Source organism: Lycium barbarum, chromosome 7 (genome assembly GCF_019175385.1).
Source record: "Lycium barbarum isolate Lr01 chromosome 7, ASM1917538v2, whole genome shotgun sequence".
NCBI lineage: Eukaryota > Viridiplantae > Streptophyta > Magnoliopsida > Solanales > Solanaceae > Lycium > Lycium barbarum.
In genome coordinates, this window is record NC_083343.1 from 115,847,125 (window position 1) to 115,854,112 (window position 6,988).

Here is a 6,988-nt window from a genome sequence, read left to right on the forward strand (position 1 = left end):
AAAAAAATTTCAGCTTCTAATTTTGTGGACGGTTTATTTCGTTACAGTTGGAGGGGAACTTAGCTTTAATGACTGTTGTACCCTCAGCATTTACATTTAGGGCCCGTTTGGCCATAAATACAAAACAAAATCACTTTTTTTTGGAATTTTTGAAGTTGGAGTTGTGTTTGGTCATAGTTTTTGAAATTGTAATTTTTGGTGAAATGTAGTATAAAAAAGTGGAAAAAAAATTTGAAAAACAAGTTTTTCTTGTTTTTAGTATTCCGGAATACAACTCCGGAAAAAAGTGAATAATTTTTATGGCCAAACGCTAAAAGTAAAAAAAGTGAAAAAAAATTACGAAAAAAAGTGAATAATTTTTATGGCCAACCCACTTATTTTGTGTCTTTTCTTGTTATTTTCTATTTTATTTGCTAAGTTCTTCCATAATTTATCAATCCAGGAGCTGAATTATAACTGTTGATTTACCTAATAAGTCCTTGCAACAACAAGTGATTGAAAAATATACAACTTGTGTGTTTACACGGAAAATCGTTACAGTTGAATTTGTGTATGTGTTCAAGGACACGTGGATTAATGTAACCAAAATTATGAAATAGCAAGTAATAATTAACAAGACAAATGAAAGTAAAGCATAGTTAGTTGTGTACCCTGGGCCTAGGAGAGGCTTTGAGCTAGAGTGTCCGGGCGGTGAATCACTATAAACACCACGAATTAAGCAAGAAAGAGCAAATGTTGAAAATAATATGAATACTATGTGTTGTATAATGTTTCAGATGATGTTTACAATGAGATGAGCACATCTATTTATACTAGAGCTATGGGGCGCATGATCCACAAATCGTGATCTCTTCATTACCCATATTAATGCCAAAGGTAATAAAGTGCTTTAATGTTATGACAATGAATAGTAATGAAAGGCAATAATGCACATTTAAGAAGGGAGGAAGACTTGGGGTTTCTTGCAACGGCTGCACATTGAATGACGTTTGACTGGTGAGTTGGCATGCTTCTCCCACGGGTCATGGCTATCGTGCGAACAAGGCCTTTGTTACGGTTCACTTTCACGCCGGCGCATAAAAGTTACTAGGAGGTTGTCGGTGCTCTAAATTGAATTTTAATATTTTTAGAGTCGCCACCTAATTAATTGAGGGAAATTAGGAAAATCGGGTTTAAAAGAGTTTATCAAGCAAGAGAAAATTTATTTTTGGACCAGAGTTCGAGGTAAGGGTTCTGGTGATCCCCTAGGGAAAGTTTTAAACAGTGTTTTAAAAGGCGTTTTAGGGGCAAGCCTCGGGGCGGGGCGTATCAAAAATGCTCCGAGGCGATGGTTCGAAAGGCGTACGCCCAACAATTCGGGGCGTACGTCTGGCGTTTGGGGTGAGTTTTTTTTTGTTGGGGCGTAAGCCCAGAAACTTCTTCAAATTAAAACAAAATTTATTAAATAAGTCCTCAATATATTGCCCAAATTCTCAAAAGTCAACTAGTAATTACTCAAATATTTTAAAAAGGAACCAAAACATTAAATTTAAAAGTCACGGCAATTTTTTATTGCTAGAATGCCTAACATATGTTCTTTTCCAATTATTTATCTTGTCTTCTACTATCTCAAAAAAGTAATGAGCAGTCACTTGTGCTTGTAAGTAGCGTATAATAGATTGTTCTAATTAGTTTTTTTGTAGGGATGGAGCATATATTTATAGTCTTCTTCAAATTTTTACGCTATTTTACATATTTAAAAGTATTTATTATAATTATATCCTTTTATGAAATACTAAATATTAAAGTCCCATGAGGCTTACGCCTCGTGCCTCGGGGCTTACGCCTCGCTGAGGCAGAGCCATAAAATGCCTCGCCTTTTAAAACACTGGTTTTAAACACCCTAGTATAAAGGATCCGTAGAATACGGTTGACCTACGAGCTTCAATGTGTGATTAATGTATTTATTTGCTTAAGTATTTAATTTTCCACAAAAAATTGTCATTCATTTATCATAAATCCAAAATTTCGGAAAAATATCCCCTTAGGAAAGGAGGTTTTTGGTTTCAAAATCCGTATAAATGTTCAACTCACTTCATTTCCGGACCAAGATACACTCGAGATTTTTTCCAAGTAGAGTCACTACTATTTTGATCATAATGGTATGAGTTTAGTTCTTATAGGTTTTAATTATACATATATAAGAAAGTATAGAGTATATCTCCTATTTTCATAATATAAGTACATAATAGAAAGATGGAAAGTTTTCATTAAGTCCAATTCAGTCCCATTGAAGCTCAATATGTCAAACCTAGTCCACACCAAAGCCATCTTATTCTCAATTTTGGTCCAAGTATAATTCTCTTTGATTTTGTCCCTTTAGGTTGGGCTTCTGGCCCACAAATGTTTTACTTTTTTCTGAAAATTTGTTCAAGTTTACACATAAAAGTCTATTTCTGATTCTGAAAACTGAATTCTTCACTTATTATCCTTTCTAAAAAAAAAAAGGGTCTAAGTTATAAACCTAAACATTCCTTAAGCTCATATTTTCTGATTCGATCCAGATTATACCCAGGTCTGAAAAAAGTAATTACAACGTATTGCAATAGCCTTGAGGCCCAAAACTCATATTTTTATTTCCAGATTTTTTACAAGGGCGGAAGGCCCAAAAATACCATTTAGTTCTAATTTTTAGAAGTTATTTAGACTTAACCATATTTAAACCAGTTTCAAACTTAAAGAAAACTAATCAATACTAATTTCATGCAAGTGTCAAATTAGGTGAGTTTGAAAAGCATTTTTGAGCTACTTCCTTATAATACTAAGTGTTTCCTAAGTTCTAACATCCATAGGGTTTCAATATGTTTTTCAAGTGTTTACATATACATACATATACAAAAAAATAAGGAGAAAAGTTAGGCTAGTGGGCCCACCTAAGCCCACCAGTTACTATTTTCACCCATAACTGGGCCTTCACCATTTTCACCCATTGTTGGACCTTCAATATATTAGCTTCCCTTTCATTGTCTTATCGGACTCGATCAAGAAAATGATGTTGGGCCTCTGGCCCACCAGGTTTGATGCAAGGAGACAGCCCAAATGGCCCGAGATTGAATCACATAGAACATAAAGGGGATAAGGATTAGTAAATGTTTAAGTATCTAAAAATTAAGACATAAATAGTTCATTCTCAAGTAAATTAAGGGCATAGACCTAGCAGATATATACAACAAAAGAAAGTAGAAACACTTCGAGAAAAATCTTAGGCCAAATCAAATAACAAGAAGGAAAGTTCAAGGCCTAAATATTTTTTTTTTAACAGAATCAAACAAATTGGGTCAAGTACAAATTACACTTAGCACATAACAGGAGGCCCAACAACTAGATGGAAAGAAACGGGCCCAAAAACCAAACTGACTCAACAGCGGTTAAACTGATCAATTAAAGAAAAAACCAGCAAAGAAGTCATACCAAGGCATTTAAACACTTAGAGATTTCATTTAGGTAGAAAAAAACAGAATCAAAGCAAGGGCAAGTAATATACAAGGGAACTAATCCATATACATTGTGTGCACAAGTTCAAAATCAACATAAACTGGAGCATTTTTTGGGAGAACAGATGTTTACTTATTTGAGCCTAAGAAATAGGAATCCTGGATACAAATACACATAAATTTCACTTGTTTTTAACATTGGAGGGCCCCATAGGATGTGACTCCTATGAGGGAATCCTAGCAACCTAGAATAGGGGAACTAAACTGAGTTAGCCAGAAACTCAAAGTTGTATTCCCTTCTCCTTTAGTCCTAGGTAAGTCACACTCATAATCATCTATATACTAAGTGCCAACCTCTTTTTAATTTAAATTTTCTATACTTAGGCTTCATACACTCAATTTTAGACTATATATGTAACTCAATATTTATCTCAGTCTCAACTTAACAGACACATAGAGAGGGCAGTGGCATGTAGTTTTACAACTAGAAGACATGGTATTGTGAACATAAGCATAAAAAAGCAGACATCAGACATGGCATTTAATCAGGTGAACATGCATATTTGGCATTCCCATTCTAACATATTAACAAGATACAACAGTTTCACCATTCATACAGGTTCAAACAAATATTATATAGGGATATATACTCATATGATTTCATACAGTGTTCTTAAGTGAGTTTAAACAGACTCAAACTTTGCAGGGAGTGATCATATAGCATACAATTAACATGTTTTATCAATAGGGAACCTCAAAACATCCCTACAGGATTCAACAGAGCACTAACACATATTTAAAAGATACTGAAATTGAATCTAAAATGTTGTTCAATCTTATTAAACATATTCTGAGATCTATAATACTAAAACTAACAGCAAGCTAATTGCACAGGCTTCATAGTTTGAGCAGATTCATTAGGAGAGCGTATAAATGGTCTTGTTCACTTAATGAATCAGGTCAAATGTATTCTAGTCTTAGTGAATACAGTTTAAGACTAGACAAACCCAAACAACCTTAACGCAAGTAAACATCATGTTTGACAGTGGGGACATATAAACAACATTCAAGACATTTCAAAATGACATTATTTTTTGATAGTTAAACCTATTAACATGAAGTCAGTCTCAACACACACTTAAACCTATCCATCAATCATCATTTAAGGGTTAAACATGCTAGCAGATACCAATAAGGCTCTCAAATCCTGTATAGACTAGTTAATCAACCATCAGACTATTTAAAGAAAGCATTGCAGTAATAAGTTTACTTAACTACCATACCAAAGACTTTTAACCATTCTTATAACCTTAATCACACACCTTATTAGCATATTTTCAGTCTAACCATATCCACAACATCTCACAATAAACCTAACATGCTAGATATCTATAACTTAATCATGCTTACTGCTATTAAGAAGTAATCAACCTACAAGATCATTAAGCCATACTAAGATCTATCAAAGAATAACCAACATTAAATACACAAAGCATGCTAAACCCTATTAAACTAACTACTAACAGTAACCATATGCTAAACTAAACACAAATAAAGCAAAATAGCAACAAAACAAACAAAGAAAGATTAAACAGAACTATACAGAAAAAGGGAAGGGTGTTTGCCTTTTTTTAGTGCAACCTTAACTCGAGACTCGAACTTGGAGAACTCCTAATCTCTTTTCACCTCAACTAAACCACAAACCCATACAAGAACACAGAAAAATACTTTAAAATTTTAACTTAACTCAAACTATTAAAGTTTTTAAAGCAAAGTGCTAAAAAAACTCAGTATTTCGAGTTTTTATGAATATATCATCATATTCGGTCTCCGTTGAATGTGGATTGGGGTTTCTATTTATGCACCCCTAAAACCCTAGACAAATTTCGATGTAGGACTCTTGTAATTATGAGAATTGCATCTCACAATAATGTAATCTACGGTCCACAATCGATGTAAATAAGCAAAGGAAGGTCGAATTTCAACCTCCTTGGGTCAATCCGCTTGGTTCTTCACGAAACAATCAAAACCCTCAATTTCAAACAAGTGCAAACAAAACCAATTAAAGATTTACAGAGTTGTTGACCGTTGATTCACAGAAAAGTAAGAAAAAAGGAAGGTTAATACCTTGTTTGGGTTGAGTATCAGTGGAAATTGTTGAGAAATAGCAGAGAATTTAATGCTCTTTCCATTCTTGACCATACAACAACTAAAACAATGACACGGGCCCACCTTTTTGCCATTTTTGGCATTGATGACGTCGAAGAGAGGGAAGGGGAACCCGACACTTTTAGGGTTTTTGAGAGAGAGGAGAGAGACAGAAGCACCTAAGGGGTCGTTTGGTGTGAAAATGGGAAGAGGAGGGGTATTACCCCCCTCTTTAATTGCTAACTAGGCCGGGTCTGGCCCTGTATTTGGCTGAACCTTGGCTGAAATTAAAAGAAAAGGAAGGGGTCTCTCATATATGTATATATACACGTGATATACATGTATACACATGTATATTCGTGTATATATACATATATACACAGGGACCCGTTAATTATTTTAACAAATGACCACAATTAAGAAAAAATTAATTAACTTAAACCTCAATTCTTCAACTTAAGACTAATCAACCAATTAAGAATTATGGTTGATTGAACAAAGGGACTTAAATGGAGAATGTAGCCTTAATTGAATTTGACCTATGCAATAGGTTATTTCAATATGGCCACATGCGGCTCAATTAAACAATTAAAGCTAATCATGCATTAATGACCTTAATTAAATTTCAACCACGAATTTGGTTGTTTCAATTACGACCAAAACTAAATTAATCAAACAATTAAGGGCTAGGTTTGCAATAATGGCCTCAGCTAGCTTAAACCATGAGAATTGGCTATTTCAATCAGAGTCAGAGTTAACCATCAATTGATCATTTCAATTGTAGCCACTATTGGTCACAAATAATAAAAAACTTTATGAAATTAATCACAATTAAATACTCAATTAATTATGATAAATTCTAATAAATTGAACATGCAAAATTAAGAATTGAGGGGTAAGTGATTAATTCATGTAATTAATCAAATTCCTTGAATTAAACAGAGTAAAATACTTGCTAATTGATTTTTGATAATTTAAACAATTAAATAAATAATTATTTTAAATTATTCCCCTGATTAAGTTTAGCAAATGTATCATAATTGTTGTAAAATATGTAAATTAATTTCCAAATGATTCATAGAATTATAGAAGGTATTTTGCCAAAAAAACATGGAAAAATATTACCTAGATAATTTTATAAAATCATTTCGACTTGCAGAAAAACATATATTTTACTCCGTTTGACATCCAAAGACTCTGGTTAATCTAAACAAATTAGGGGAGGTCATAAATTAGGTGTCAACAGCATTTTGCATGTGTGTACGGTTGAGATACTTATCATTGGTTGCATTGCATTGGACATCATCTTATTCCTGTGATTCGCTGTTGATTGGTGGTTGTTGTTGTTGTTGTTGTTGTTGTTGTTG